This window comes from Ochlerotatus camptorhynchus, unplaced genomic scaffold (genome assembly GCF_037179485.1).
Source record: "Ochlerotatus camptorhynchus isolate MF236.1 unplaced genomic scaffold, CSIRO-AGI_Acam_v1.1 ptg000077l, whole genome shotgun sequence".
NCBI classification, from domain to species: domain Eukaryota; kingdom Metazoa; phylum Arthropoda; class Insecta; order Diptera; family Culicidae; genus Ochlerotatus; species Ochlerotatus camptorhynchus.
Genome location: NW_027040567.1, coordinates 8,036,925 through 8,049,144, shown reverse-complemented (window position 1 = coordinate 8,049,144; position 12,220 = coordinate 8,036,925). Strand labels below are relative to the sequence as shown.

Sequence of the window (12,220 nt, the reverse complement as noted above, 5' to 3'; positions counted from 1 at the left end):
CAGCGAAGAACACTCAAAAGCTGCAGGTCTTCATCAACCGATGCCTGCGGTATATAATTCGTGCCTGGAGGCCTCACAACTTGATCTCAAATGCCGAGCTCCATCCTTGATGTCATCTGAAGCCGATAGCAACAGAAATTTGTGAGCAAAAGTGGAGGTGGGTCGGCCACACACTTCGACAAGACGGGAACGAAATCTGAAAGCAAGCGCTGGATTGGAATCAGGCAGGATATCGCAGCAGAGGCAGACCCAGAGGCTTATGGCGGCGGAGCCTCAACAAGGAAATAAAGCAAGTCGAAAGGAATCTGACCTGGGCCCAGGTCAAGACAAAAGCGAGCAGCTGCCCAGGATGGAAATCTTTCGCGTTGACCCTTTGCACCTCCGGTGGTGTACAGGACCCTTATGTAAGTATCCTTGGTTGGCAGCGCCAAGTGAACGAGTTTTTAACACAGCTGGGCTGACCGTATCAGCATGTCAGTCAGGCATCCACCCTAACAATGTGGATAAAACAATCTCCATTCATGACAATTACAGTATTTGCAGTAAGCAGTGGCTGTTAGGTAATGCAACAGATTGCTATTATATACTATCCACCCCTACATAACGTACTTTTCTTATACTTAACAAAAGGCTTGTAACACTTTGCCGTATGACTCCACCCCCTGCAATTTTAACAAGCATTTGACTTACTTTTACGGCCAATGAAAACCTTCAAAATTGAGTAAGAGTTACTTTTATTTGAGTTTAGGTTACTCAAATTCATGAAAAAGTAGGTCACTCATAGAATAAGTCAATTTCCCCACACTTTTCCGAGGAAAACTTCTCGAATACGAGGAAAACTGATAGTGGTTTTAGTCTGTCTACTAGTACACTTCTAACCTGTGTATAATTTTCTTAAATTTTCCCCATATTCGAGAAGTTTTCCCCAGGAAAGTGTCGGAAAATTTACTCATACTATGAGTGATCTAAGTTTTAGCGATTTTGAGTAATCTTAACTCAAATGTGGGTAGCATTTTTCGTCGATGTGCGATTGGTTTGGAAAGTATTTTCTTTTCTAAATCATTAAAAATAAACTCACGCCGACCAACGCCGCCACGCCGCCGCCGCCGAAAGTAAACTGCGTGACGCCGCCACGCCGCCGCCGCCGGCAGGAAACAACATATTACGCCGCCGCCGAAAATATTTTGATCGGCGCACAGGTCTACTTCGGATGCCTACGTTGCGCGAACCAGATACTACCAACCGTCTTCGAAAGGACCATGGGTTGTCTTTTTCGGCCCAAAAACAAACCTTTGAAAACTCTCGACATTACGAGAGATTTGCTGCGAAAGTATCCGGGAATCTTGGTATACAAGGAAAGATTCAACAAACTGCGGGTAGAAGCACCGACTTACGATGTGGCAAATAAAATTGCTGAACACGAGTTTTTTAGTGTTGAGTATAACATCTACATCCCTTCTCGAGATGTAGAGATAGAAGGCGTGGTCTTCGACGCGAGTCTGACATTTGAGGACTTGAAACGTGCCTCGGGAAGTTTTGCAAAACTCCACATTCGCTACTGCGCTAGTGAAGATACTGGATGTAAGGCAACTGCATTCAGCATCTTTGCTAGACGGTTCAAAAGTTTATCGACATTCAGACTCGTTTCGGGTGTCTTTCGCAGGTTCGGTTCTCCCAAACTTTGTTAAAATTGATGGTGCTTTTTTTCCGGTGCGGCTGTTTGTACAGAGGGTATACAATTGTACCAACTGCAAAAGGCTGGGACACTCGGCCAGCCATTGCGGCAACAAAACTCGTTGTGGCAAATGTGGTGAAAACCACAAATAGAATCAGTAAAATGCGCTTATTGTGGCGAGAATCCTCACCCCTTGCAGGAGTGCCCGATGTACAAGCAGCACTCCGATAAAGTGCAGCGTTCAATCTCTGGACGCTCCAAGCAGACATATGCTCAAATGGTGAAGGCTGCATCAGCCGTCCAAGATGCAAACCAATTTTCGATTTTGTCAGCTGAAGAATCGGACTCTGACCCATCCGATGAAGGTGATTCAAATTTTTACTTCACAATTCTGATTGTGATATATTTGCTCTCTGTGAAACATGGCTTTCTTCCGATAAAGAACTCAACTTCCACGATTTTAACATTATACGCCTGGATAGAGACGATTCTTATGGAGGAGTACTTTTAGGGAACAAAAAGTGCTACCCTTTCTACAAAATTTCACTTCATGCTCTATCAGGCGTTGAAATCGTCGCTTGCCAAATAAATGTGAAGAACAGTTTATGTTCCACCAAGAACCTCCATTAGCCGTAGTCAACTCTGGAATCTAGTTTCGATTCTTCCATCCCCAGTATTAATTCTGGGTGATATGAACTCCCATGGTACTGGGTGGGGTGATCTATAAGATGACAACAGGGCGGCTATTTTTTACGATTTATGCCACGATTTCAACTTGACTATTTTGAACACTGGTGAAGCGACACGTATAGCAAAACCTCCGGCTCGAGAAAGCCGACTCGACATATCTTTGTGTTCAAGATCGCTATCATTGGATTGTCTGTGGAAGGTTATCAATGATCCCCATGGTAGCGATCATTTGCCAATCATCATTTCAATTAAGTGTGCCCATCACTCTGCAGAACCATCTCGAGTTACATTTGATCTTACAAGGAACATAGATTGGCATAAATATGCAACGGCGGTGACAATCGGTGCCGAATCAATAGATACGCTTCCACCATTGGAAGAATATCGATTCCTCACCGATTTGATTTACAAAAGTTCACTGGAAGCACAAAAAAGAAAAGTTCCAAGTGCGCCCTTCAAAAGGAGACCAGCCACACCTGGATGGGACGAAGAATGCACAAAATTGTATGTAGAAAAATCTGATGCTTTCAAAGCTTTTCGTAGACACAAAACCTCTACATACTTCGAGGAATATAGACTGTTCCAGAAAGTATAAGCACACTTTCAAAATAACAAAAAAGTCATGTTTTTTAAGTTTTAATAATTTTATTTGGCAAAACATATTTGTATTTGTATTTCAAATGATATTTTACTCTCGTTTAATCAACATATTTAATCATAGCCAAGACTCCTATCTTTTCCTCGGACATGACCCATTAGCTTCTGCACAGTGGTACTTCCCACCATTTTGACCACTTTTGGCCAATCTTTTTTGAATTTTTGCATGTCGTCCGCTGGTTTTATTAACTTTCGAAGCTTTGCTTTGGTTAAAACCCAAAAAGTCTCGATTGGCCGTGCCTCCGGGCAGTTCGGCGGATTCATGTCTTTCGGCACGAAACATACATTTTGACTTTTGTACCATTCTAAAGTCTCCTTTGCGTAATGACATGACGCCAAATCAGGCCAAAATACTACTTGACCTTCGTGCTGCCTTATCATCGGCAACAATCGCTTCTGGAGACATTCCTTAACGTATTTCTGAGTGTTCGTCGTCTCCGTTGTGATGTACGGACTAGATGTTTTACCACACTCACATATTGCCTGCCAAACCATAACCTTCTTACATAATTTTTCGGTAAAAATTGCCTTCTCCGTTTCGGGGATGTCCTTGCCTTCGCTCACAGTATAGAATTGTGGTCCGTGAAGCGTTTTGTAATCTAGTTTCACGTACGTTTCGTCGTCCATTATTATACACCCAGATTTTCGACACAATAACGAATCGTAGAGTTTGCTGGCCCATGGTTTCACGGACGCGGCCTGTTTTGGGTTCCTTTTGGGTTTTTTCTGCTTCCGGTATGTTTTTAGCCAAAGTTTTTCTGTGGCATGCATGACGTTACTCGACGAGGTCTCTAGTTTTTTCGCAACATCCCGAATCCCGCTGGTTTTCGTTTGTAGGCATCCCTGATCTTTTTATCGATATCCGGACTTACAGGACTGGATTTCCGGCCACTCTTCGGCGCATCTTCAAACATACACTGTTCTCTATATTTTTTAATCGCAGTTCGTACCGCTCCGACGCTTACACCCTCTTCCTTGGCCAATTTTCTCAAGGAGAGTCCGCTCATAGTGCACCATTTGTGTACGATACGTTGTTCGTTGTTCCGGAGTAAGACCATGCATTTTGACAGGAAACACAAAACTGAGCACTTTTTTGATGCTATGTCATTCAGAAATGAGCAAACAAAAGGATGCAGCCAAAACATGTTGAAATATTTCATTATATTCAAAGTGACCGTTAAAATAAGGTGTGCTTATACTTTCTGGAACAGTCTATATTCAAAGCTTGAGACAAAGCTGAAACAATTAGTCAAAGAAAAGAAACGTGGTTATTGGTGGTCATTGGTCGTCGAGGGACTCTCACGAGAAACCTCAATGAACACCTTGTGGAGGGTGGCTCGGAACATGAGTAACCGTTCATCTTCTAATGAGAGTGAAGAATACTCCAACCGATGGATATTCGATTTCGCTAAAACGGTCTGTCCAGACTCAGCTCCAGCACAACACATTCTTCGAGAAGCGTCTCCGAGCGGCGGCTCGCTGGATAGACCATTCACAATGCTGGAATTCTCTATGGCTCTTCTTTCATCGAACAACTCCTCACCGGGAAGCAATATGATTAAATTCAATCTTCTGAAAAATCTCCCAGATATCGCTAAAAGACGCTTGCTAGATTTATTCAATTCCTTACTAGAAAACAACATTATACCGCCTGAATGGGAACAGGTCAAAGTAATAGCCATTCGAAAACCTGGCAAACCAGCGTCTGACCATAGCTCATACCGTCAGATTGCGATGCTTTCGTGCATTAGGAAATTGTTGGAGAAAATGATCCTTCGGAGACTCGATCAGTGGGTCGAAACAAATAACTTGCTATCAAATACACAGTTTGGGTTCCGCAAGAGCAAAGGAACAAACGATTGTCTATCGCTGCTTTCCACAGCTATTCAACTGGCCTTTGGGTACAAAGAGCAATTGGCTTCAGTATTCTTGGACATTATGGGGGCTTTTGATTCAGTTTCCATTAAAATTCTATCAGACAATCTCCACCTTTGTGGACTTTTCGGAATTTTAAATAATTTCTTGTACAATTTGTTGTCAGAAAAGCAAATGAACTTTTCCCTTGGACAACTGACAACTTCCAGAATTAGCTACATGGGCCTGCCCCAAGGCTCATCCCAAGTAACAAATCTAGAGCTGCTTGGCTATATTCCAAATTTATAAAGGTTTTATTGCATCTGCAACCATTACCTACAGCTTTATGACGGTCATATACAATGCAAGTCATGAAACATTCTTATAGCTATCTACAAAACCCCTATAAAGCTAATTAAAAAACCAACTGATGCTTATGCTATTTTCACTTATGAAAGGTTTTATGATTGCTTTGAAGTATACAAAAAAGTAATATAAATTGCCCTTATAAAACCAAAAAAATAATCCTTTCGTTGCTTTATAAATAAGCGCAATAAAACTAGTTGGCCATGAAACAGTTATTTTAAAACAATTATAAGCATTCAGTTGCGACTTGTCAGAAATGTAAATAGGTGGTTTATTTTTACAACATAGAAAATAATCAAAACTTTCCGGTACTTCCAAGCGGAGCGCAAAGAAAATCAACAAAATTGTTAGCATGAGCATGAAAACATTTCGTGTATACGTCTCGCTCGCATATACATGGGGTGACACGGTCGAATCTTGGTCGAAATGGTGACAGTCCTAGGGCAAAAAGGTTGAAATCACGCATAACTTTTCATAAAGGTTAATGTACCATTCAAAACTTTTCTAAATGTTTGTAAAATTCATCGGTTGCATCCGTAGAATAGAAATATACATTTGCCCTCAAATAAAAAAATGAATTCAAGCTGAACATTGCATTAGGTTCTAAGTAATATTGACAGATTCGCTTCGTCAACTTTCTCTTTGCATCCCCACGGTCATGTAAAGACATTCCCAGGTATTTTCAGCACATAAATCGATAAAAGAAGCTTTTATCTAGCATCCAATACGACAAACACATTAAGAAACGGTTCTGTGAATAAGTTATCAACGAAAGAGAAAGTTGCGATTTTTTGCGCTTTGGGAGATATTAATGTTCAAAAATTGTGTTTTTTTTTTCTCGTTTTTTCAACAATATCTTTGAAATTTGAAGCTTAATCCAGTATGTTTCTTCACAAAAGCTATTTATTTAGTGTATTTGCATAAGGGAATAATAAAACATTGTAAAGCTGTAAGCAAAAAAAAACCGAAACAGAAAAAAAACCATATTTTCGACATTTTTTTCTTTAACTCCATATAACTTGGAATCAGTAGACAGTGGAAATTTAACGTCTTTGAAATAGCTGTTTATTTTGTCAAGATAAACAACTTTGCCCAAAACATCAAGTCTCCAAAACGTCAGAGAAAGAAGTTAGATTGTGGCACCATCTTTGCGGAAGAGTTTTGAACTATTTGTTTATGTCAATAGATGGTCCTTATTATGACGAGAAATTTTGTCGAAGACACCAAGTCGCGGAAATGCTTCGTTTCGGAGTTATTAATTTTGATCCGCTAGGTTGCATTCCTGACCCAGTGTGCAATGTAAGCATTAGACATTTTAAGAAATTGCGCTTGGTGTTTTTCTTGCCTGCTGTCCTCTGTCGCCATATTGTCATTATGAAAATGCCATTAGCCTTGGAATAAAATCCAAGAAATTTCAATAAAATAATGGCTAAATAAGAGATCCGAAATGATTTCCAGTGTGCATTGGTATGAATTTATGTATTGAGATCAATTTTCTGTAAAATTAAGGTAATTCCATCAAATTCATTTGATTTCTGAAACAATCTTTTTTGTTAACTTGAATTATTTTGGAGGCGCATTTATTTAACGCTCATATTATCTCAATATACACGATAACATTTCAAGCGCATATGTTTTGGAACTTCTAAAAAGTCATATATTTTCTTTAAAATTTTCACTAATGTCGCCATGAAACAAAATTGATGGCATGGTGATCTTGACACCAACACTCAAACATATTTTTACCGCTAAAGATTTCCATTTGGAAAAAAAGTTTCAGCAGAACAGAACAACAACAAGCTAATTTATGGCGGTTGCTTTGAAGCCAATAAAAATTAAATTGGCTTTATAACTGATTTTCACCAAAGCGTAATAAAACTGCTTGGATACAATATTACTCTTATATAGGCTATGAGAACCTTTTGTAGAGTATGAGGCTTCCTGACAAAAGGTTTTAAGACAGCTTTATTGTGATTCTCAAACATGCTTTATAAACCTTATCAAGAGTGGTCCACTAAGCTGTATGACGATCTTATAGCGGTTATCAAAAGGTTGTGCTGGAGCTATTAATTTTATTGGCGGTTTTATGAAATTGATCTCAATAACCACTATTAGAGTGCAATAAAACAAGAAATGCTACTTGGGGCATGTCTCAGTCCTCTTCTTTAATCCTTTTAAGTCAAAGATGTCGACAACTGTTTGGCAGAACAATGCACGCTAAGACAACTTGCAGATGACGGTGTGGTTTCCGTAAGAGTTCCACAAGCCGTGGACTTGCAAAGACCATTGCAAAGTTCCTTAGATAACTTGTCTTCTTGGGCTAGGAATCTAGGGATCGAATTCTCGCCGCAGAAAACTGAACTGGTAGTGTTTACTCGAAAGCGGTACCCAGCCCAAATGCATCTTAACTTTTGGGCAGAAACATTACTCAATCGTTGTTATTGAAGTACCTTGGGGTTTGGTTTGATTCAAAGTGCACTTGGAATGCCCATATTACGTATTTGAAGCAAAAATGTCAGCAGAGGATCAACTTTCTCCGTTCAATTTGCGGCACATGGTGGGGTGCTCATCCGGGAGACCTCATAACGCTTTATAAAACAACTATTCTCTCTGTTCTAGAGTACGGCTCTTTCTGCTTTCTCTCGGCAAGAAAATGTCACCTAATAAAATTGGAACGAATTCAATATCGTTGTCTGCGTAATGCTCTTGGCTGTATGCACTCAACGCATAACATGAGTCTCGAGGTTCTGGCTGGAGTAACACCCCTCCAGAACCGTTTCTGGGAGCTCTCTCTCTCAGAATACTAATCAAATGCGGAGTGACGAACACACTTATAATTGAAAATTTTGAAGAAATTCTTGGGCTGAACACACAATCTCGATTTATGAGAATCTACCACCACTACATATCGTCAGATATGTGTCTTCCTTGTTACACTCCAGACCGTGCTCACTTCACCAATCGCAGTTCCTCAATTGAATATGATCTGACCATGAAACAAGCAACTCATGGGATTCCCGATCAACTTCGACCTATTATTATCCCGCGTATTTTTACTGAAAAGTGCCAACACGTCAATTGCGTGAAAATATATTTTACAGACGGGTCACGTCTCAATGGATCCACTGGCTTCGGTGTCTTCACTGAAAACTCTAGCGCCTTCCGCAAACTTCAGGAACCTTGTTCCGTTTATGTTGCTGAGCTTGCAGCAATCAACTTCGCATTGGGGATGATTTCCAACATGCCCGCAGACCATTACTTCATCTTCACGGATAGTCTCAGTTCGATTGAGGCTATTCGGTCGATGAAACAAGGTAGGCACTCATCTTATTTCCTTTCAAAGGTAAGGGAACAGATGAGTTTGCTGGTCGAAAGATCATATATGATTACCTTTGTATGGGTCCCCTCACATTGCTCAATCCCAGGCAATGAGAAGGCGGACTCTCTCGCAAAGGTGGGCGCGCAGGAAGGCGAATTGTATGACAGGCAAATTTCACACGATGAATTTTACCATTTAGTGCGTCAGAGTACCCTTTCGAGTTGGCAAACCGATTGGGACACTGGAAATCTTGGACGGTGGTTACATTCAATTATTCCTAATGTTTCTTCGAGAGCGTGGTTTAAAGGCTTGGACTTAAGTCGTGACTTCATTCGCGTGATGAGTAGACTTATGTCCAACCACTACTCGCTAGATGCTCATCTCAATAGAATAAACCTCGTGGACAGCAACATCTGTCGGTGTGGAAACGGTTACGATGACATCGAACACGCAGTTTGGCAATGTACGGATAATGACGCCGCCAGAGAGCGACTTTTGAATACCCTCGAGGCCCAAGGAAGACAACCCTATGTTCCTATCAGAGACGTGTTGGCAACCCGTGATCTCTGCTATATGCAGTCCGTTTATGTTTTTCTTCAAATGTCTAGTATAAGAATTTAATTCCTTTTGTCTTTTGTCTCTCTTTATTAGTTTTTGTTTGTCTTGTCCCCCCGTCTCGATGAGTCTCATCGTCGCCCACTGGTCACCCACCATAGCCGGTCGAACTTCAGAAACTAGAACCGCACTACCATTCATACTGGTGACAACCCTCTGATGAGACAACGAAACCTTACCCCCAAGCTTCTCCCCTGATCCTATCCTTCGGCAATGTACCTCGCTAACCTCGAGTAAGCCGCGAGTATTCGGTCCAACTCCTACTAGACATAGAATCAAGTGAATTTTGTTACAAACAAATAACAATGAACTATCGGCTCCGTAAAGCTAACGCGATTGAGCCTACCAAATAAACGAACTAGTCAGAAAAAAGCCTAATGTTAAATGGGTAATTTCAAAGACATCAACACCTTTGCTGGATCTGAAATTTGGTTCTGCGACAGGTTCTAAGTCTTCACAATTTGTGTATGAAAGTTTCGCGCAAAACTTGACAGGCTTTTATTTCATTGTTCTCAAGCCTGTCCTTTAGATTAATTTCCTTTCATATAGATCTTTCCAGAATTTTTCTAAAATAAATTTGAAATTCTCTCTGGAAATCCCTTGATTTTTTTTATCTTAGTACAGAAATTCTCATGTGATTTATCGAACAGCCTATTTTATTTTCTTCTATTACCGTTGTTAGCCTGTCGTATAACTAAGGATTTAAGGTTGCCGATCGATTTTTCTAGTTTCATAACTAGAACGTCTGAATGAGTACAAAAATTGTTTTTGTGATAACTTTTCGCAAAAAGTGAACTGGCTACAGCGAGAATTGCTCAATGTTGTTAAGCTCTAGCATGATTTTAATATAAGTTTTATCAATAACGACTGTCGTGTATGAGCATATGCGATTTTAATTAAATTGCATAATGTATGCAAAGTTGGCCCAAAATGGGAACTTTTCCATGAGCATTTTTTTTTTTATTTTGCTGCACACCTTTACTTGTGAACGAATGCTACAACTGCTGGTATGCCATTTGTTCTGATACACCACCGCTGTTTGCTGGTGGTCACAATGAAGTATGTTTGGTATGGTGGTATACCTCAAAACCCCTTTGGTATAGCATCAATGTGGTCAGCTTTTCGGCATCAACTTTCTGCAGTACATTGACTTCACACAAATGGAATTTAATTTTACCATGCAAAACATGCTGTCGAATTGTTTGAACGATTACTGTTATGTCGTAAATTGATATTACCTTCCTGTAGTTGTGGTATTTCTCTTCAGATGCAAAATTTAAATTTCTCCTGCGAGTTATTAATCCACTGACGTGTAGTCGTTTTGCTGTAAATTCCGTTTTCAATAGTATTCTTCTTCACTGCTTCGGAGCTAACGATTACAATTTTGAATAGGAATAACTTTTGTACACATTTGCTAGCATTTATTTCTTTTCTTCACCACAAGCTCACTCGTTTCCTAAATTTCTTCAATTGGCGTGATTTATACACTCATATCAGATCTGTTGCAACCAATGACTTTCCCACAAGTTGGTGATAACTTTGTGTGGCTTTTTCCAGACGTAAGAACAACACCTTTTTCATGTTTTAATTTAGCCACATCACATACACATGCAATCTCATACGTTCACCACTTTTTTAATTTCGGATCAAACGAAATAATTCCGACCACTTCAGACTGACACTCGTTGGGTCGTCTGTACTACTCCACTTCGATGCGCATAAATTTCATCCTTCCTTGATAATACATTTACTTTGATAATGCTCCTTGGAGTATTTTCTTTGATCACTGAATTGCTTATTCCAAGCATCACGCATCACTCTCTACAGCACGGCGAGAATCTTTTCATTATGATAATGAGTTGTCAAATTTCATCACTTAAATCTTTTACCTAATCACAACCTACCACCGGATGGCAAAAAAGAGCAACGCGCGCGTTTTGGGGCATATTCACTTCAATCGGGAGCGTTTGGTTTACAGCTACCGGTCTCGATGCCGGTCGGGATCCTACTGATGGGACAACGACTGCCAGACCGGTATCTATGAATGAACAACGATATGCTGCTTCTGACTGTAACGTAGGTTTTCCCACCGCCCCCCTTTTTAGTTCATGATGAGAAGGAGGAAGTCTGGTCGTTCCACGATCCTCATTGCTGCGTTGCAGTGAGAGAATGGAAAATGCAAGCTCGACCTAACTGAGGCTAGGGAGACTTTCTATTCTGGAGAGAACCGTTTGAGAGCGGGAGAGAAAATGTTTGGTCGAAATGCCGGTCGCAAACCACGTGCTGCTTCCAGTATCGTGTCTGTAGTGGAGTCTGATGAAGATTCATTATTTGTTTATGACTGTGCATTCAGGAACAGAGGAAAGTTATTTGCCCACACATCAAATTGAGTTTCCCTTGCTTGTAGCCAGACCTGCAAATCACACGTGTGGATTAGGAGACTCGGGCATCGGATGATTTGATTACGGACGGCTACGGGAAACACTATAACCATACTAACATGTAGTAGTGCTATCTACTTGCTTCCCAATAAAATTTAATTATATTCTCGCCCGGGCATATTTAGGTGCTAATCAATTTGTTTGCTTTATAAATCAGTTAGACCTCCAAACATTTCGGTTACCGGGCTTCTAGTTTCATCTAGTTCTAATTGGTCGAGTTGATCTTCAATCAATATAAGTATAGACTTTTTCTGCTTCAGCACTTGCCAGGTGTTTTCAGTTCTGATGCCTTCGCGTACCTAAAGTCTAAATTTACATAGATTTCATAATTAAATCAGCTCTAAAAACATAATTTCTCAATCTTTTTCTGTACAACAAGTTGCATTTTGTCGAGAGTCTATTTAAGTTTTTGAATCCGTCAGAAACAAAAATTGGGGTCGCTCTGGGTAGGGTTACCATATGGTATCCTAAAGGAGGACATGTCCTCCTTTTTCAATAATTTTTCTACATCCTCCTTTTGCCCGGAAATTTCCTCCTTTTTAAACCTTGCATTTTTTCCAGTAAAATATTCATAAAATTGTTTTCAAAGAGCGTTGTTTGTAG

General features: G+C 40.2%; 2 protein-coding genes across 2 annotated transcripts in view; one reads left to right on the top strand and one right to left on the bottom strand.

Annotated features, from left to right (window-relative positions):
- LOC135697742 (substance-K receptor-like) overlaps positions 1–11,128 on the bottom strand; it is an 82,451-nt gene extending 71,323 nt beyond the window's left edge. The window contains exon 1 of the mRNA XM_065217546.1: positions 10,415–11,128. The gene's annotated coding sequence lies outside the window, so the exon portion shown is untranslated. The remainder of the gene's footprint in view (positions 1–10,414) is intronic.
- Positions 1–12,220, top strand: part of LOC135697676 (PAS domain-containing serine/threonine-protein kinase-like) — a 42,313-nt gene that overhangs the window by 14,464 nt on the left and 15,629 nt on the right. The window lies entirely within an intron of this gene.